Source organism: Vulpes lagopus, chromosome 4, assembly GCF_018345385.1.
Source record: "Vulpes lagopus strain Blue_001 chromosome 4, ASM1834538v1, whole genome shotgun sequence".
In the NCBI taxonomy this organism is placed as follows: Eukaryota; Metazoa; Chordata; class Mammalia; order Carnivora; family Canidae; genus Vulpes; species Vulpes lagopus.
The window spans coordinates 25,426,128-25,447,390 of NC_054827.1; the positions used below are offsets into that span (position 1 = coordinate 25,426,128).

The 21,263-nt window shown below is 44.6% G+C and overlaps 1 protein-coding gene and 1 pseudogene across 2 annotated transcripts in view; both read right to left on the reverse strand.

The window, feature by feature from the left end:
* The window catches only part of MBOAT4 (membrane bound O-acyltransferase domain containing 4), a 198,109-nt gene that overhangs the window by 56,096 nt on the left and 120,750 nt on the right, over nucleotides 1–21,263 (reverse strand). The gene's annotated exons all lie outside the window — the stretch shown is intronic.
* LOC121488689 lies at nucleotides 46–3,731 on the reverse strand (annotated as a pseudogene).

The following is a 21,263-nucleotide window of genomic DNA, read 5'->3' on the forward strand; positions in this document are numbered from 1 at the left end:
AAAAGCAGTATTTTAAACTGTACAGTCACTACAAAGATGCACGCTTCATGTGGCATGTCCAGCGGCTTCACCTTTCTGTGCCTGGTGTGTTTGGGCATCTCCATTTTCTACAGTTATTTCCATCCTTGTCAGCATCAACTTTTCCTGATTTCCCTTCGGGTACCTTCTCTCCCTTCTTTGCAGCGGTCTTTTTTTAGGTGTGGGCTCTGGCTATGGAGGAGCAGGTTTAGCAGATAACTTTGCGGATCTTCTCTGTGGCTCTTCCTTCACCTTGGCTTTATCTCTTTTAGCCTCCCCTTCAGCCTTTCTTTTGAGCTTGGTGGCATTGGCAGTGGGATGTAGGTGCTGGATGCGGGGACACAGCGGTGTGCAGGCTTTGGCGGTCTGGAGGTTGCTCTCACCTCTTCTTCACACTGCTCCAAGACTCCTATGTTCTACCGACTGGGCCAGCGAGGTGCCCTACGGATATGGTCTGCTTTATTGTTTTTATTGTTATGTGGATCCTCAGTAAATTTGAAATGAGAGCAGGGATTCTAAATTAGAGAACACTATTAAAATACTAGTGGGTCTGGCAGTTTGGAGAGGTATGATGGGAGAAATCACATCTGAATATAAGTATAGACAAAAAACAAATATGTAAAGCAACTTGTTAAAACCCAAGGCCAATGCCTAGGCAGGACTTTTTTTTTTTTTTTAAGATTTTATTTATTTATTCATGAGAGAGACAGAGAGAGAGGCAGAGACACAGGCAGAGGGAGAAGCAGGCTCCATGCAGGGAGCCTGACGTGGGACTCAATCCTGGGTCTCCAGGATCACACCCTGGGCTGCAGGCGGCGCTAAACCGCTGAGCCACCAGGGCTGCCCCTAGGCAGGACTTTTTTTCTGGCAAAATAGCAGATGAGGAGAAGAGGGTCTAGGCTCAGCCCACCATGTGAAATAGGAGAGGGAGGATGTTTTGGGCCACTGACAGAGGGTCAGCTCCCAGCCCTCATATAGGTTCTAGGTGGTAGCAGGTTCCCACCTGGAGAGGAGGAAACAGCCCAGAAATCTGGCCATCTGATGATCCTGAGTGTGGATCTTAGACCCCTGTCCAGAATTCTGGTTCCTGAGCAGTTGTATTAACAAGAACCACTCAGAAGCCCTGTCCTCTGGTGATGGATCTCTGGGCTTCTTCTGAGGCTTTGGACACCCTCTTCCTCCATCCCATGGGGTTGGCTACCAAGCACAGGTGGGACCAAGATGGGAACCCAGGGTCATCTGGGGGTGCAGAATCCCTAAACCCCACAGGAATGGAGGAACTGCTAAACTCTTTAATGACTTGCTGCCTGAGCACTGGCTCAGGAACCTGCATTGAGGGCCAGGGGTCAGTGAAGTCAGTGGTCCCAGCTATGATCCTGAATTCAAATAGGTTAAATTATCAGGTGTCAATATTGATCAGTGTTTTTCTTCCCATGTGAGTCTTTGTACAGAGGTATTTAGTATGCTGAGGGGCACATCCTGCTAATTTGCAGATATTTTTAGAATAATATCACCCAGCACTTATATGGCATTTGTATGCTAGAAAGCGAGGTGATCGTTATGCCCATTTAACAGATGAAGCCCTAACAATGTTATAAACGCTATCACGTAATTAATCAGTGGCAGATCTGGGAGTAGAGAAAGGAATCATCTTCAAAGGATAAATGGATAAAGAAAATGTGGCATATATACAATGGAATATTATTCGGCTATGAAAAGAAGGAAATCTTATCATTTGCAACAACATGGATGAACCAGGAGAACATTATGCCAGGTGAAACAAGCCAATCACAGAAGTACAAATACTATATGCCCTCACTTATATGTGGAATCTGGCAAAGTCAAACTTCTAGAACCAGAGGACAGAATAGAGTTGCCAGGGGCTAGGGGTGGAGGAAATGGGGAGATGTTGGTTAGGTTAATGAACCTTCAGTTGTAAGATGAGTAAGTCTGAGAATCTACTGTACAGCATGGTGATTATAGTTAATAATACTGTACTAAATACTTGAAATCTGCCAAGAAAGTAAATCTTCAGTGTTCTCATCACTCACACAAAAGCGGTAACTATGTGAATGATGGATGTGTTCAGTGATTGCGATAATCCTTTCATAATGCATACGTATGGTGTATTAGATCATCACATTGTACACGCTTAAAAAATCATGTTATATGACCTAAATATGTACAATTTTTAAGCAGACATACCTCAATTAAACTGGAAAAGAAAAGGGATATTAAAAAAATGAGGGGTGTCTGGGTGGCTCAGTCGGTTAAGCATCCAACTCTTGATTTCAGCTCAGGTCATGATCTCAGGGTTCTGAGATCAAGTCCCATGTTGAGTGGGCTCTGCACTGGGCATGGAGCCTGCTTGGGATTCTCTCCCTCTCCCTCTGCCCCAACTCTCTCTCTCAAATAAATAAATAAATCTTTAAAAAAAAGAAAGATAGAAAAAAAAAGGTATCTTGATTCCTGTGAGTGTCCCTCCCACTACTCCGGCCTAAAGCACTATCTCTTTGGAGGATATTTGCAGCCATTTTTAAATCTCAGCCTACTCTCTGGTGAACTTGATCAGGTGACCCTGAGACCAGCTCATTCTTCCCTTACCTCCCCCTCTCCTCCCTTTGCACCCCTGCCTCTCTGGGATTTGTTTACACTATGACCCACTAAAGCCTACCTTTCCTTCAGCTACTTTGAGTTGGGTTTCAGTCACTTGCATATAAAAAATACTGGTTTATCCACAGATAGAGAACTGGGTACGTTCAAGGGCAGAGACCAAGCGAGGTGTGGAAAGGCTGCATCCCCAGCACCCACACTGGCACACAGTTGGTGTTCAAGACAGATGGGGTGAATAAACAGCAGAGAGGCGGCCACTGAACCTCTCTTGAATGGGCAGAGGTGCCCCTTCCTCCAGAGCCGCTCTTGGTCCCAGGCTCACTTCCAGGTGCTCTGAGAGTCCCAGCTGTGTCTGCCCACCACCCTCCACACACTTGAGGTGATCCCAGGGAGTCGTGATTTCTTGCAGCCAAAAGTGCCTCCTATGCTTTATGTCCTAAGAACAACTGTAAGATACAGATGGGCATCCGGGTCTTACAAATGAGATTAAGTTTCAGGGAGGTCAGGCAACTCGCCGAAAGGCACAGTGCTAATGCTAACAGTTCTCATCAAAGTCTTCTCGGAGGGCCACACTGCTGCCCTGATTCCCTCCGTTCAGAATTATTTCTCCTTTCCTCTCCTACTGCCCCTTCCTAGTTGTCAGGAGTGGCGTGGGGCCTTTAAGCATTTTAGTGAACAGAACTCTTTCTCAGAGAAAGGAGCAGGAAGGAAGGTCAGTGTAGCAGGGACACATCAATCCACAGAATTCCATGGCTTCCTGGGCCTCTGATACCTGTGAGGCAGATCCCCTCAATGCGCATGATCCTGAGTCCATCCCCTCTGTGTATCCAGATCCTGCTTCTGAGACCATCCTCAGCTTGCACGCTGATGCTCCATCCCTCACTCAGCTTAACTTGGTTCATTCCCAGCTTCTGGCTTCAGTGCCCAGCTTCTTGGTGAGTCAGGAACACGCTCACCCCAACAGCTCCAAAATCTAATGGGAAATTCCAGGCTGGTCTCCTTACCGTCTGCTCTCTTTGGAGCTCAGCCCCACCTGGGCAGTTGTTCTGCAAATCTGAAGCACACTTCCTCATTTCTTCCATCTGGTCAACTGTCTCCATCTTCTGTGCCTTGGCCAAAGTCCGTCCTAATAATGCCAACTCTTCTCTTCTTCACTTCCATACCAGGAGCTACCTTTATCATGCACTGGGCCACTTAGAATTACTTTTCTATAATTACACATCCTTCTATTGTTCTCTTTGCAATATTTTAGTCTATTGAACTCTTTAAAGTCTAAGGGCTACACAGCAGCAAGATTACATCATTCTTTTATAACCCTTAGATATCCTAGGGCAGAAAGTAAGCCCATAGGACATGCTCAACAAACCCTTACAAATTTAGCAAATCAAGAATCAGCTACATGCACGTATGAAGGTGGAACTACGCAAACCAGACCTACAGAGGTATATAGCTGGTCTGTGACTCAGGGGTAAAAAGTGGATCTAAGTGCCTACTATATTTTAGTAACTGAGCTACTTTGGAGGAGAAAGGACTACAGAATGAGAATATATTACTGTCTCTAGTCTCTATGCTTCACGGTCTACTGGGGGACCAGGACAGAAACTAATGAGGTGGTGCAACATGATCAATGCAATGATGAAAACTACTACCAACAAACAGTGCATAGTGGAAACAGAGGACAAAGTCCCTGTTATACCTGAGAGAACTTGAGAAGACTTCACAGAACCCTTGATTTGGGTCCTGAAACATGAATAGAAGTTTGCCAATCATAACTGAAAGATTGCTTTCCATGAAAGTTATGGTCATATACCCCATTATATGGACACCAACCCATCTGCCCAGCCATTTCATTTATTTATTTTTATTTTCTTTTTTCTTTTTTTTAAAAACATTTTATTTATTTATTTATAGAGACACAGAGAGAGAGAGATGCAGAGACACAGGTAGAAGGAGAAGCAGGCTCCATGCAGGGAGCCGGCTATGGGACTCGATCCTGGATCCCCAGGATCACACCCTGGACTGAAGGTGGCGCTAAACCCGCTGAGCCACCAGGGCTGCCCTATTTTATTTTTTCAAAAAGATTTTTTTTTTTTTTAAGATTTATCTATTTATTTAAGGGAGAGAGAGCACAAGCAGGGATGAGGGGAAAGGGGCAGAGGGAAAGGGAGAAGCAGGCTCCCTGTTCAGCTCAGGGCTCAATCCCAGGACCCTGTGATCATGACCTGAGCTGAAGGCAGATGCTTAACCAACTGAGCCACCCAGGTGCCCCAAAAAGATTTTATTTTTAAGCGATCTTTACACCCAAGGTGGAGCTCTAACTCACAAGAGTTCACATGCTCCACTGATTGAGCCAGCCGGGCACCCCAGCCCAGACATTAAAAAAAATTTTTTTTTAATTTATTTGAGTGAGAGAGCAGGGGGAGGAGCAAAGGGAGAGGGAGAAACAGACTCCCCACTGAGCAGGGAGCCCAACTCAGGCTCTATTCCAGGACCCCAGGATCATGACCTGAGCTGGAGTCAGATGCTTAACTCACTGAGCCACCCAGGCGCCCCAGCCCAGCTATTTTAACGCTGAACCAAGAGCTGGGGCAACATAAGGGTTCTAGTACAATATCCCTATGGGACCAGCGCCCTGGGATTTACATGCGATCTACAATCTTAGTTTCACTGTAACATCTTCCAAAGCAATTTAGAATACTTTATGCAGATTGACATTGAATTCCCCTCTCCGCACCTAATTAAAAAAAATAATAACAGCTTTATTAGATCTAAAATAAGCCCTGATTAGAAACAGCCTGTTTAAAAATCAATAAACTTTTCTTAATCCCTGCCGTGGAAAAGAGAGAGAGGCTCCTCTCTGTCTTCCCTAAAAAGTCAGTATTTATACAAAGCATTACGTTGCCGGATTCAGAGACGCGGAGGTGCCGAGCTTCCACCGGCCGCCTGCACCCTCTGAATCCTGCATGACTTATTTGGCTATAACTAATCTCAGCTCCAGGCTTGCTTACATTTTTTGGGTTACCCTTTCGCCTGGAATGCATCTCAATGTTCTCATTAGTGCTGTCTTCCTAGCCTGGCCCTCGCCTTCCTTTTGTTGCTGTTACTTTCTGTCCTGCCATTAGTAATCTTGACTGCTCCCAGCACGCAGCCAGGCCCTGGTGTGTTCCCCATCACGCTGACACTCTCTGTTCCCCTGCCAGACAAGGCCCGGCCCCTTCCCTCCCTCCCCTGTCCCCACAGCCACTGCGGACCTTCCAGGCTATTTGCGGCCAGATTTTTTGTTAATTCTTTTTCTAATTATAAAATGTATTTTGTACTTTTTATAGAAGACCATAAAGAAAACTATTAAGAAAACCCTCATAATCCACACTCTAGAGTCCAGCACTGTTCTTTTTCTAGTGTGATCCTCATGGAAAATATATTTTATGGTCTGTTTCATTAACAAAGTAATTTATCTTTTGATGTGACACACTGAGAATGGCACTTAACTTCTGTGTGTCTTGTTCTGTGTGTCTTGTTCCCACAAACTTAAAACCTCAGTCTCACGAAAAAAACATCAGACAAACCCAAACCGAGGGACGCTCTGTGAAATATCTGACCCAAACTCCACAAACGGTCGAGATCATCAAAAACGAGTCTGACAAAATGTTATAGTCTAGAGGAGCCTAAGATGTGATCACTAAATGTAATCTAGTCTCCTGGATGGGATCCTGGAACAGAAAGGGGATATGCTGAAACAACTTTTAAAATCCCGTTAAAGAATGATATTAGATAATAATCATGCATTAGTATTGGTTCATTATTTATGGCGAATGTAAGATGTTAGCGAATAGGGGAACCAGATACAGGATACATGGAACTGTCTGCGTTACTCTTGCAGATTGTGTGTAGATCTAACCCTGTTTTCAAATTAAAAGTCTATTTTTTTTAAAGTACATGATCACTGGGGAAAGGAATTCAGACAGTGCAGAATTGTGTGAAATAAAAGGCAATCGCCCTCTGTGTCCATGTCTCCACCTCACAGTTGGCACCAGCCTTATTCTCTGGAAATGTCTCCTCTTTATTGCATAGTTGAGCTCATGCTGCCAATGCAATTTTGAATGCTGGGGTTTTTTGTTAGCCTTAGAGCATAAGCCTTTCTCCGTGTCCTGAAGAACTCTTCCTAAAGACAATTTTATAGGTTGCGTAATATTCATTGCACTTTTTTCTTGCCTAAATTAGCTGTGATCTAGCCCTTATGCTTCCAGGAGATTTGCTTTCATTACGCATGTCTTAGAATGTTTCCTCCTGCAAAGAACTCTTCCTCTGATTTCTCCAAGCAGCAAGACAGCAACAATTTCATCCATGCTCTCCTGGGAGTGCCATAAAATTTATTTAATGTTTCAGCAGAGACTGAATTTAAAGCTTTTCTTTTCTTGATCTCTTTCTTTGCCTTTATTTCCCATGATGTAGGGATTTCTAATCCACTGGTGATAACCCAAGTGCTATCCTTGCTGATGGTTAAAATGTGTGATGTTTGAACCTTCGTGCATGGGATTGAATAATATCCCCCCAAATTCATATCCACCCAGAACCTCGGGATGAGACCTTATTTCCCAGCAGTTTCTTCGCAGATGGAATTCAGGGAAACAAGGTCATACTAGATTAGGGCAGGCCTCAAATCTAATGACTGGTGTCCTTGTAAGAAGGCCATGAGAAGACACAGAGACAGAGAGAGAGAATGCCATGAGAAGATACTCACAGAAATTGGAGGAATGCATCTACAAGCCAAGGAACACCGAGGATTGCTGGCAGCCACCAGAGACTAGGAAAGAGGCATGGAACAGACTCTCCCGAGAGCCCCAAAGAAGGAACCCATCCTTGCCAACACCTTGATTTGGGACTTCTGCTTTCCAGAAATGTGAGAGAATACATCTCTGGGTTTTAGGCCACCCAGTTTGTAGGATTCTGTTATGGCAGCCCCTGTAAACTACATACAGTGGGCTGTGGCCTCAGAGGGTCTGAGCAGAGCTCTGGCGCTTGTATGACGAAAGGGGCGATAGTTCTCACTGTGAGGGGCAATGAGGTGTCCAGGGGTGTCCACCAAGATCACATGTTCAAGGCAGTGGGCAAAAGTCCAATCAGACAGGTCAGTCAGAAAGAAGACTGTGAGGAACACTTTCTCTCCCTTTTATCTGTGTCCATATTCTTTCCAGAAGGTTTAAGTTGTTGTTTGTGGGAATATGCTTTTTTTTTTTTAATATGCTTTAAATACACAAAGTCTCCAGGTTGAACTACATTGATTTCAAAGCTTTGGCTATGACAAAATAAGTTACTTCAGCACCTCATTTCTTTTAAATGAATTTATTATGGATTTGCTTTGAGGACACACTCATGGACACCCTTCTTCACAGGGATTGTTGTATGTATTTTACAATTTTTCTAAAATGAACTTATATAACTTTTATGAAGAAAATATTTTACTAAAATTTCCTTTAAAAGGAGAAAATTGGAGATCCCTGGGTGGCTCAGTGGTTTAGCACTTGCCTTTGGCCCAGGCGTGATCCTGGAGACCCGGGATTGAGTCCCACGTCAGGCTCCCTGCGTGGAGCCTGCTTCTCCCTCTGCCTGTGTCTCTGCCTCTCTCTCTCTCTGTCTCTCATGAATAAATAAATAAAACGTTAAAAAAAAAGAGAATATTGCATCTGCCATAAAAACTGTAATGCAGAGATTCTTCTCAGATGAGAGGCTCAAGGATGGTGAGGAAAATGTAGGTGGGATGTTGGCAATAACTTTCCAATGTGGGAGACCTGGGGACCTCTCAAGTCCAAGCAGGTAATGGTTTTGGTGGTGCCCTGAGGCGCCATGAGGTCCTCAGGGGAGTGTGTGATGAGGGATGATTTCTCTTGTGGAGGTGGGGTGGAACGAGGGTGGAGACGGTGCTAGAGAGCAGAGTCTTGAAGAAGTTTAATGACTCTTAATACAACTATGGGGCAGAATGGCAAGAGAAAATGCTTCTCAGTCTCCCCCTGGGCTGCTGTGAATGAAAACGGGAAGAAGGATGAGGTTTGTGGGCGGAAGGGAAAGCTCCTGTGGTTCACCACAGGAAGGCAGGCCACACCTGCCTAGAGGTGCCTTCGTGTTCTCTGAAGATCCCAGTGTCACTTTCTATATTAGTTATCTATTGGTGCGTAACCTCAAAATTTAGTGGCTTGACACAATGATAAACATTTATGACCTCAGAGATTCTGTGGGTAAGGAATTTAGGAGGGAATTTTCACAATAATTCTGGCTTAGGATCTCTCATGACGTTGCAGTCCAGACGTCCACCAGGGCTGCAGTCATAGGATTGACTGGGACGGAAGGATCCACTTTCCAAAAAGCTCACTTGAACAGCTGGAGTACTGATCCTAGCTGTTGGCAGGAGGCCTTGGTTCCTTGCCAGCCACCATAGGGTTGTGTCCTCCCACCCCCAGAGAAAGCGATCCAAGAGAGAGCAAGGCAGACATTGCAGTGTCCTTTATGATCTGGTCCCAGAAGTCACAGACTATATCCGTGATATCCTATTGGTTACACAGTTGGCCCTATTCAGCGTGAAAGAGAACCACAAAAACTGAGAGGTGAGGATCACTGGGCGCCATCTTGGAGGCTGGCTACCACACCACACAGAGCTAAGTCACCAGTGTGACTACATCATTGGACCCATGGCTGACTGAGTACCTGGGGACCAACTCTGAGCCTGGGAACTTCCAAAACTGGAGCAATGATACCTTCTTCCTGAACCCTCAAGATGAAGCATTCAAAATATGCCCAACCATATTGGGAACCTGGGAAAGATGCCAAGGATTATCCCAAAAGGTAAGAAATCCAAGGCAAACCACACTCTACCCTTATTCAGTATTTTCCCCAACTCTTTTTAAACCATTTTTCCCTTCTTCATATGAATTTTACATATCGTTAAATGCACAAATCTTAGGTGTACATTTGCCCAGTTTCAAATAATACCTCATATCTGCATAACACAAACCCCTGCAGAAATATAGAAAGTCCCTTCATGATCCTTCCTGGTCAAACCTCCTCCCCCCCGACACACACACTCAGGCAACCACTGTTCTGACATCTTCCCACCATAGAGTTGTACATGTTCTAGAATTTCAAATAAAATCATATAGTGTGTACTCTTTTGTGTCTAGTTTCACCTTTAGTGAGCATGTTGATTAATTCATGTTGTCATGCACCAATAATTCATGTCCCTTAACATTATTTTTAAAAATTTCAAGTGTACAGAAGAACTGAAAGATGATACAACAAACCTCTCTATGCCCTTGACCGAGATCCACCAATTGTTGTTTCGCCATATTTGCATTAATACTTCCCATTTCTCTTCCTTTCTTTTTATTGAACCCCTGGAAAGTTGCAGATATCAGAAAATTCCAGCCCTCAATACTTCAGCATGTGCTCCTAAGAACAAAGACATTCTCCTGCACCATCACCATACCATTGTCATGGCCAAGACATTTGACATTGATACAATATTATCCAATATACAATCCAGATTCAATTTCTCTCATTGTGCTTAGAGGAGAGCAGGCCCATGTCTTAGGACATGTGGTGAGATCTGGGAATAGAGGGTTAGCTGTCCTGACCTTGACCATTCCTCTTGTCTCTCTGCCGCTCAATTCTCTATGGCCATCCAGCATGTAGTGGGCCCTGGCTTGGGGCCCTTTCCTGGGCAGTTTACTTCAGTCCTATTTATAGGAACTTCCCTTCATTCTCTTTGATTGTCAGTCCCTCCATAGTGTACCCCCACATGCTCACATGCACCCCTCCCCAGGGATCAACCTCTGTGATAGACAGGAAAGAGTTCTTATCCATTCGTCGAAGTACCTTAGACATTGGGAAATAATCCCCCTTCCTCATGTTTTTGTGTTCGAGTCTAAGTGCTTAACTAAACCTCCCTCCTCTCAGTTCTCTCCCCCAACAACAAGGGACAGAGAAGTTTTCCTGGGCTAAGAATAAACACATCTTTCTAACACACACACATACACCTGCACATACACAACACCAGCAGCCTCACACTTGGGTCTGATTCTCCCCACCACCAGCACAACCCTTAGAGTCTCCATCAGGGTGAGGCAGGGCCTATGGAGGCCCACCCAGGTCAATGCCATATTGACATGCACAACCACGGTCCTCCAGCTCTGCAGCATTGCTCTGAGCCCCTGGCAAACTACTGGGGCCTCCTACTCAACCCCAAAGCCCCAGTTATCCCTCCCAACCTCATTGCTCACTTGGCCTCAGGGCCCAAATAGACAGAAACCTTGCTCCAGACAGTAATTGATCATTCTCATTATTGGTCTTTCTAAATATTTGTTTGGTTCTGCCATAGCCCCCTGCATTAGGGCATTGCCGACCTGCAGTGCTGAGCTGCTTGCTGCAGCTGAGCAGGAGGTGAGAGACAGGCCCATGCGTGGAGCCCCCAGAGCCAGCGGCACCCTGCACCCTGGAGGCCTGGACCATCTCCTAGAGCAGCCCTGCTTGCCTGCCCAGGAACAGTCTGGGACTCCATGAAAGGAGCTGGACGTCTACTTGGAAGACCTCATTCTAGCCTTATGCCCATGTCTGAAAGCCTGGCCTCATGAACCAGTGGCAGCAGCTCCTTCTGCTTCCCTGTCTAGCGGTTGGAAGCAGGGAATCAGAAAAGCAACTTTGCGGCCATCAAAACAGATCTCAACATTTGGGCAGAAAACCCCAGCCCCGTCCTAGCTGCACTGCCTGCAATTTGTAACTTAATTCACTGTGGGAGACCCTCCCCCTCACCTTAAAAAGCTCTGCACAATCCATTCTAGTAAAGGCCACCCTCCTGCTTCCAGGGTGCCAGGTGCCTGTATTTCAGACATTCACACAGTTGGGTTTCCTGCTGGTGTGCCGTGTGGAGGAGGAGTGCTGGTGCCCTGTTAGACCAATGTAGGGTAGAGGGAAGGGGGTGGCTAGCGACCAGGAGAGGCCACCAGGTATTTTGAAAGCCAACGCAAAAAATAGTCCTTTCGTTATTTCCAGACCCAGGCAGGAGTTCTAAGGAAAGGGTGACAGAGCCCATGTACAGACCCTTCCCTAAGGGCCCGCACTCATTTAGAGCTCCCCTTTCTCTTTTCTTTCTTTTTTTTTTTTTTTTTTAAGATTTTATGTATTTATTCATGAGAGACACAGAGAGAGAGAGAGGCAGAGACACAGGCAGAGGGAGCTCCCCTTTCTATGATTTTATTTGGGTCATTCATTCTAATGGTTATATCTGTGCTAGAGATTTGAGGTGGCTTACAAAAGCATAAAATAAAGATAAGTAACTCAGATATAGCATCGGCACACAGAAAAGCACAGTCTTACGCAGTCGCTAAAGGGAACTAGTATTGTCTCCTGGAAGCCAAAGCTAAAGGGCAAACGATCATTGCAGGGGCCACACAGGGCCCTTGGGTATGATCAGACGGGGTCGGAAAACTAGAACGTCTTCTCTCAAAACAGAGAACTGCGAAAAATCCCTCCCCCCCCCCCCCCCCCCCCCCCGTCCCTTCCCCCCTCACCGCAGGAGCCCTGCTGCACCATCTCATCTGGGAGGACTGCTGATTTTTCTTTTTTTTTTTGTTTTTTTTTTGTTTTTTTTTTTTGACTGCTGATTTTTCATGATAGTTTGAGGCTTTTGTTTTGTTTGGGTTTAGTTTGCGTATGATTGTGGTTTACCCCCCAACCCCAATGTGTTGTTGTTGTTTTTAAAACTCAAAGTCACAAGTTGGCTCAGATAACTCAACATTGCCATGGTAACTAACTCCTTTGGTGTAAAGAGAGAACCATAAGTCATGCAAATGGACAAGAGAGAATCACAGGAAGAGGGAAAGGGTAGGAGAGGCATTTTTACAGCTTATCAAGATCAAAGGACAGAAACATAGCTGCAAAAAACACAAAACCTACAACTCCCACATGGGGAACCGTGTCTGAAATTCTGCGCCACAGAACTCATCACAGTGACCGGCCCAGAGGAGTTGCAGCTTATTGTCACGTATCCAGTGTGGTTAGCACCTCCTGCTTGTAACCTGCAGTATTTAAGGGCTGCCTCCTGGATTCCTTCCTGTGTCTGAGAAGTTGAGCTGCAGTGTTGAACACCCATCAGAGAAGCCTGGACGTGCAGAGTTTTTTCCCTACTTTACAGCTTTCCACAGAACCAAAATGTGGACAGTGTGAAATCCCAGTCCCTGGCTAGGACATCCCAGGCACTTCTGATTTGATCCAATTCACTTTTTTATGGCTTTAGTTCTTCCCAGTTCAAGCGCCCCCTTAATCAGAGAGGTTTATTGAATATTAATATTTTTAGAAGGTGCAGTGCTGAGTGCTGGAGGTAAGAAGATGACAGAGCTTTCATCTCTGCTCTGGAGAAGCTCATTGCCTAGTCTGCTTAGGAAAAGGCTAAGCTGCTATTTAAGCAAAGAGATATCTACACACACACACACACACACACACACAGAGCAGCTTAAAGAAGATTCACTTTATTTTTCACACAAGAGACGATTGTAGAGGTGAGGAGCCCAGAATGCGGGGGCTGCCCAGTTGTATCAGGTCAGCTGGGGACCTGGCTTCTTCCCATCCCATTACATCATCATCCATAGGATATTGTCCTTGGTTGCAATGGTTGCATGGTCAAAGCTGTCACGCAGGGTTAGGTATATTCATACATTCATTATAGGACGTGGGTATGTGCATGGGGAAGAGAGGCAGGAGAGAAATCACAGAAATGGAGTCAGATTGTATTAAGCTTCATACTCTAAACGAAGGAAGGTAGATTTTACCCTGCAGAGCAGATGCAGTGGGGTACCCAAAGAGAGTACAAAAGATACTACCCTCCCAAGATGCAACACCTCCCCCTAAGATAAGCAGAAGAAAGACTTAGACAATTCTCCTGAGAGGTGGTGACCCTCTCTAGGACCAGCTTCAAGTGGAATACAGCCCACATTTCCATCTGCCCCATTTCGGGGGCCCCCAACCCAAAGGTTGCCAAGGCAAGTTCTCAGAACACAAGAGGAGACCCACGAGAAAGCAATAGTGTCCCTGAAAAGAGAAAGACCAACAGTTGGTGGATACCTGAAAACAGATCGATGGATCACAATCCAAAGACTGAATTCTTACACCTGTCGTTTACCTTCTAATCTGAATTTGGAAAGGAAGGGACCCTGTGAAATTTCACTTTCCCCTCTCACGCAGGCACTCCAGATAGGGACCTGGGAAAGCCGACTTTGGTAAGGATCCTCACCCTCTGAAGGCTCCTGCCAGGTTTCCCAGGATCCCATCTGCAGGCTCTGCAGTGAGGGCAGTGTCCCCGCAGCTCTCACCCTGGTCCCCAGAAACTATAGCGAAGGAAAAGTAATTTTCCCGCTTCTCCTTATGGTGAATGCTTGGCTGAGACCCCTTTTGCTCTAGGCCACTTCGTAAATCCATAAGCTGTTGTGTAGGTTAAAAGTTCTCCACAGTGGACACTGAAATTCCGGATTCTCTTTGGTAAGGTTTACCTGCCTTATGTCCCCAAGGCCTCGCACTGGACTCAGTCCAGCCTAAGTTGGATCCAGTCGGACCCCAAACCCAGTCTGGCTTCTAAATCCAATCCAGCCTGTTCCCAGACCCAGTCTGGTTTCTAAGTGGGATCCAGTCCAGTTTCTAAGTGGTACCCAGTTTGACTCTGGTGCTTTTTGGGACCCAGTCCCAAGAGAAGAACTGCTCAAATGAACTCTGAAAGCTCAGGACTAGGAAGCTGCAGAGCCAGGACCCAGAGGGACCTACCCACCACCTCCAGATGCAGCGCCAGAGCGGAGAGTTCCAGGGGCTGAGCAGATACCCACATCTGGTTGCTCCTTGTGTCTGGGGGCTCTCAGAGTCCCCTTCAGTTCCCTCTCCTGCCCCTAGCACTGTTAACAGTAAACTGAGGCATAGTACAAATTTTGAGAGTTTACTTGGGCAAAATTCGATTCTAATGGAGCAGTATCCAACCTAGCAGAGGGGAAGGAGCTCTGAGGAGCTGTACAAAGCGAGTCTTTTAGGGGCAGAGGGGAGCAGGAACAAGGGAGTGATGCCAGGTGGAAGAGCTGGTTGTTATTTGAAAAGTTACTTCCCTTTAGGGGATGGCAGCGGTCTACCAGGGAGATTACCTAACTCTCCTGACCAGGTGATTCCTGGCTGACTGATTTCAGACTCCGTTCCTGGGAGAACTGAAACTAATTAGTTAAGTCTCCAATTGGTGACACCAGGAGGCCTCAGCATAATCGACTCCATTTGAGCCTGTTGCCTTGTTTTTAATACCATGCAAGAGTAAAAGTGAGAGTTGCAGAACACAAGTCTGAGCATAGCGCCTTCTTGTTTAGAACCCTGCATTAGGGTCCCACTGCTCTGAGGATTGAGAACGGCCAGTGCCCTAAATGGCCAACAGGGATCTTCATGGTCTGTTTCTCCCTGCTTCTCCAGCATCCCCGCATGCCAGGCACCTCCCCTACACCCCAAGTATGACTCCAGACTTGCCATGACTCCCTCCAGCACCGAGCACTGGCATGAGTCACACCCTCTGTGTGGAAAGCGCTTCCCTTCCCACTCCACCTGGAGAGCCCTTGATGGGTGTTCACAGGTCACTTTTTCAGAAAAGCCTGCCCTGACCTCTGGCTGGGTCCGTGCCCATAATTACTCGCATGTGTAAGTGTCCTGCCCTTTCCAGCGGCCACAGGTGCCATCTGCCCTTAGTTTGTGCGATTTGCTGTTGGATGTCCTGACAGACAGCTGCATCCCCCCAGTGAGTCTTCTTCCTCAGCTAGATGAGCCACCCGTGAAGGCAGGGGCATATCTTACATTCGCTCATCTCCTTCAGAGGGCTTAGCCTATCGCCAGTGCCTAGTCGTGATCAGAATAGTTGGTAGATTCTAAGCCCCTTTTCACAAGAGTGTGGGTTTACATACGAATAACACAGATTCTCTCCTTAATGAAACCACATATTCTTGTGTGTGTGATTCCAATGCTCCTGGCTCATGCTGTATCTAGGTGGTAGATAGCTGCCTATTAGCCTGTAAGTCACCGCAGTGACTCACATGAACATGTGGTTCATCCATCCATCTATGCATGTCCACATTGCATTCAGTCAACAAATGTTCATTGCTATCAGGCAGAAAAGAAGGCAATGGGCAGCATCGAGGTGAATAAAACAGAGCAGCTGATGATGGGGCTTCTCTGTACAGTTGTACAGGTCGTGCACTGCATAAAGGTGCAGTGAGGAAGGCGCCTAAGCTGAAATCCAGGCAAGCCTTACAGCAAATAGGCTATGTGTGCCTAGTGAGAGTGGCTTTATCAGTGAACTCAAAGAAGCAATATGAAAAAGTTTGAGGCCCTGGTTAAGGACAAGTTTCTTCAAATCATGGAAGAGAAGAATGCACTGTGACGCCACTGTGATTAAGACTCTGAGGGCCCAGAGGAAAGAGGGACACAGGCCAATGGAGAGCTGAGCAGGCCCTCGAGGGAATGAGTTACCAGACTGAAATCCTCTAGGGTAAAGTGAGTGTGGACATCCTCCTTTGACTCAGGTGTTCTGACCCAGAAGAGTGCCCCAGGGGAGGAGGAAGAAGGGAGAGTCATTAACAGAGGAAAGGAAGTTCTGAAGCTTATTGCACCATTTTGCTCTGGTTTGCCTTTGAACATATTTATACTGTGGACATGCTCTCTCCCCATCATGGATAGCTAAGCAGAGCTGGACAGGTGAACCCACACAGGCAGGGCCCCCCACCACGTAGTGGGGCTCTGCTACACCTGGAATGTTACGATACAGATGAGCACTAGCTTCTTCTTAGCCTTTCTCCCACCGAATTGCAGCAGGTCGTCAAGGCAGTGTTGCCAGGTAGGCAGTTCTGCGCAGCGGAGAGTGTCTGTCTTCATGGCCTAGGCTGTGTTGGTGAGGAGGAGGGCAACACGGAGGATGGGACTGAGGTTGGGCCCACGTTGCTTCCATCTGCAGAAGCTTTTATTTCTGGAGCCGGGGGTTCTACTCACATAGTGAGTCTGGAAGCCAAACCCCTCTTGCTAGGCCTCCAGCAAGATGAATTTTAGAGAGTGTTATTTAATTAATTTATTTATTGTTAAAGGTTTTATTTATTTGAGAGAGAGAGAGAGAGAGAAAGAGAGCGCACGAGCAGGGGGAGGGACGGGAGAAGCAGACTCCCCACTGAGACAGGGAGCCCTACGCAGGGCTCCATCCTAGGACTCTGGGATCTGACCTGAGCTGAAGGCAGACGCCTAGCCAACTGAGCCACCCAGGTGCCATGTATTTTAGAGATTTTTTTTTTAAGATTTTATTTATTTATTTATGAGGGACACAGAAAGGCAGAGACACAGGCAGAGGGAGGAGAAGCAGGCGCCATGCAAGGAGCCCGATGCAGGACTCGATCCTGGGACTCCAGGATCATGCCCTGAGCCAAAGGCAGACGCTCAACCACTGAACCACGCAGGCGTCCCTATTTTAGAGATTTTTTAAATGATCGATAATATTACACATGTACGTTTCACTGACTATAACCCCCTCACATGTGTTATTTGATTTGAGATGGAAGACAACTTGTAGATGTGAAAGAGCCATCTCTTCCAGCAGGGGAGGGATCTGCCTGAGGTCGTGAGCCTGATAGGAGTATAAATTAGTACGGTGACTATGCAGAACCATTCAGTGTTACCCAGTAAGAATGGAAATGTAAATGCCCTGTGAGCCAGAAATTCTGATTCTAATATACTGTTGAGAAACAATCCCACACATGAACAAGAATATATGGATGAGGCATCCTTTGGAATATTGTTAGTAATGTACAAAACTGAAAGCAAAGTGTTCTTTTTTTTCTTTTGTTAAAAATAAAAAGGAAGTACTGTGCAAAAGTCAACATAGAACAGGAAAGGCGGATGGAAATGTCTAGTTTCATTCCATGGTTTGAGAAATTGTGCAGTGCCCAACAGGTACACACATACCATTAATAAGTAATTGTGGTTGTTTAAGAATAAAAGTATTATTTTTTTAAATCACATTTCCATATTCCTGCCAAAACTGTGAGAGATAGATAATGTCCTATGCCATTAACACATCTCTGTCTATTTAAAGACCTCCAGAGAAGCAAGCAGATGAGGCTTGGAGTTAGCTCAGTGGTGGGGGTTACTGCTTGGCTAAATATAAACAGTGTTCTCTGCTCTTGAAGACACTAAGGAAAGCACAGCTCTGAGGAGCTAGAAGTGACTGTTAGAAGTGAATCCTATCACCAAATTGTATGTATTATGTCCAGTTTTTTTGTATACCAATTACACCAATAAAGCTGAAAAAAAAAAAAGAAAGTAAATCCCCTAGCCCCAATCTTGCAAATGACTGCAATCCCAGATGATATCTGACTACAACTTACAAGGAACTTACAAGGAACTCTGAGCCAGAGCCACCCAACCAAACTGCTCTTGAATTCTTGACTAATAGAAACTGTGAGAAATATTAAATGAGTACTGTTGCTTAAAAAAAATTCATTGAGAGGACCTGGGTGACTCAGTGGTTGATCATCTGCCTTTGGCTCAGGTTGTGATCCCTGGGATCAAGTCCTACATCAGGTTCCCCACAGAGAGCCTGCTTCTCCCTCTGCCTATGTCTCTCCCTCTCTCTGTGACTCTCACGAATAAATAAATAAAATCTTTTAAAAAAATTCACTGAGTCATATACTGAAGATTTATGTACTTTACCATATATAATGCCTCAATTAAAACATTTTTAGTTTAACAATCAACTTAATGCAGAATAATAATATAATACCTTAACTGCAATATAAAAGAGAAATAAAAAGGAAAAGAAATTTATGAAAAATAGTTTGACATAAAAATCCTTGGCCGCTACACCTCCAGAAGACCTAATGTAACTGCAGGCTCACACTTAGAAAAATCATCTCCATAAATGTGACAGTACAAATATAGACTGATTCAAGTGTGTTGAACTGGTGACTTGAATACTACATGCAGAACTGCCATTGGTGACATGATTTTCCAAAATAGTAAATGTAGCTCATTTTGAGTCCCACATCCTCTTCCAGAGCCTTGACACTGCCCCATCAAGTGATGTCCATAAAATAGTGGTATGATGACAGTTTTTGGAATGGTAGAGTAAGGACCTCTGAAAATCCACTTCTCCATAAAAGCAATAAGAACACTGGAAAAAAAAAACTGTTAAAATCAACTTTGTCACAGTTTGGAAATTAAGCAAAATCTTGCAACAATTCTAAGAGCATTTATTCAAGAAAAACAGCTGAATCCTGGTAAGAACAGTGAGCTTTATGGCATTTTAACTTGTCCTAGTTCCATCTCTTCTTCACAGCTCTGCAGTAGTCCTGAAAAAGAGCTTTGTAACTGGGTGGGTTTTTTTGTTTTGTTTTGGTTTTGTTTGGTTTGGTTTTGAGGTTGTTTTGGTTTTGGTTTGTTAACTGTTTTAATTGTGGAAACAAGCAATCTAATAGCAAATGGAGGGGTCAGAATGGGTTTGGAGACCTCCTAAAAGCTCCATTCCCAAAGAATTGTCTGACTTGTCTGGCTCCCTGGAGTACAGAGCTCTCCAAGTCAGAGCTCACTCAGTGTGAACAGCCTTTTTTCTAGAGTATTTGTCAAAAATAATCAGGAGCAATTGTTTAATATCACAGATGCCTGAGGTGGTGATAATTGGGGCAAATAAGAGGTTAACCAAAAACTTGAAGAGCTGCAGAATGAGATGTCCATAGGGAGATTTAGAAAGCCCTGACATATTCACAGGAATCTAGAAGGCCACAAGCATGTGCAGGGCTGTGAGCATGACCAAATGTCTAAGAAGGCCCGAATCTCTCACTTTGGCTGATCTTGAGGCTTTTTGAAAGCAGGTAATGAAGGCTAAGGCAGAGATGTAAACTCCTGGAGCATTGATAGCCCCAACATGCACACAGAACCCCTCAGCAAAGTCTGAAAGATATATTGGTCTAGAGAATTTACAGAAATAGCTGTTCAATCACCACTTGACCACTAAGCTAAGTGGGCAAAGAATTCAGTGGCCACACATGACAAAAAATACAGATTTTGCAAATCTAGTTTAGGAAAATCACTAAACAAATAGCAAAACAAATTGCAACAAAACAAAATGCTAGGGAGAGGGAGTCTGATATCTAGGGTTGCTGATTATATTCTTTAAAATATCTAGTTTTGGGGATCCCTGGGTGGCGCAGCGGTTTGGCGCCTGCCTTTGGCCCAGGGCGCGATCCTGGAGACCCGGGATCAAATCCCACATCGGGCTCCCGGTGCATGGAGCCTGCTTCTCCCTCTGCCTGTGTCTCTGCCTCTCTCTCTCTCTGTGACTATCATAAATTTAAAAAAAAAAAATTAAAATATCTAGTTTTCAACAAAAAACTCAGGAGACATGAAAGAAACAGAAAAGTAGGGCTCATACACAGAAAGAAAAGCAGTTAATAAAAACTGCTTCTGAGAAAGTCCAGATGTTGGACTTACTAGGAAAATATTTTAAATCAGCCATGATAAATATGTTTTAAAAAATTGGGGCACCTGGGTGGCTCAGTCAGCTAAGCATCTGACTGGATTTTGTTTCAGGTCATGATCTTGGGGTCCTGGGATCAAGCCTGGCACCAGGCTCCATGCTCAGCAGGCAATCTGCTTCTCACTCTCCTGCTCTCTCTCTGTCCTTCCCTACTTGTACTCTCTCTCTTGCAAATAAGTAAAATCTTTTTTAAAAATAAAAATAAGGGAAACTATGTCTAAACAACTAATGAAAACTTTGAAAGCAATGTCTCACCATATGGGCAATATAGATTTAAGATACAGAAATTATAAAAAAAAGAACCAAATAGAAATTCTGAATTTGAAAAGTGTAATAACTGCAGTAAAAAAAAATTTCATTAAGAGGCACAATAGCAAGTTTGAGCAGATAGAAGAGTCAGCAATCTTGAAGAGAGGTGAATTGAGATAATCTGATCTGAAGAACAGAAAAAAAAATTAAGAAAAATAGAGCCTCAAAGAACTGTGAGCTACCATCAAGTAAACCAACATGCACATAATGGAAATCCCAAATGAGAGGTGAGAGAGAGAAAAGAGAATATTTGAAGAAGTAATGACCAAAAATTTGCCAAATTTGATGGGAAACCTTAAAATCCAAGAACCTTACCAAACTCCAAATGGGATAAATGCAAAAATATCAATACCTAGGCACATCATAATTCAGCTATTGAAAGCTAAAGCCAAAGAGAGAATCTTGAAAGTAGCATTAAATGTAGTGTACTACCCAATTCTTTGGGTAGTATAGACATTTTAACAGTATTTGTTCTTCCAAACCATGAGATAGAATGTCTTTTCATTTGTTTGCGTTTTCTTCAATTTCTTTCATCAACATTTTATAGTTTTCAGGTCTTTTGCTTCCTAGGTTAAATTTATTTGTAGGTATTTTATTATTTTTGGTAAAAGGGATTGTTTTCTTAATTTTTCTTTCTTCTACTCCATTATTAGTGTATAGAAATGCAATAGATTTCTGTACATTGATTTTGTATCTGAGACTTTACTGAATTCATTTATCAGTCTTATAGGTTTTTGGTAGAGTCTTTAAGTTT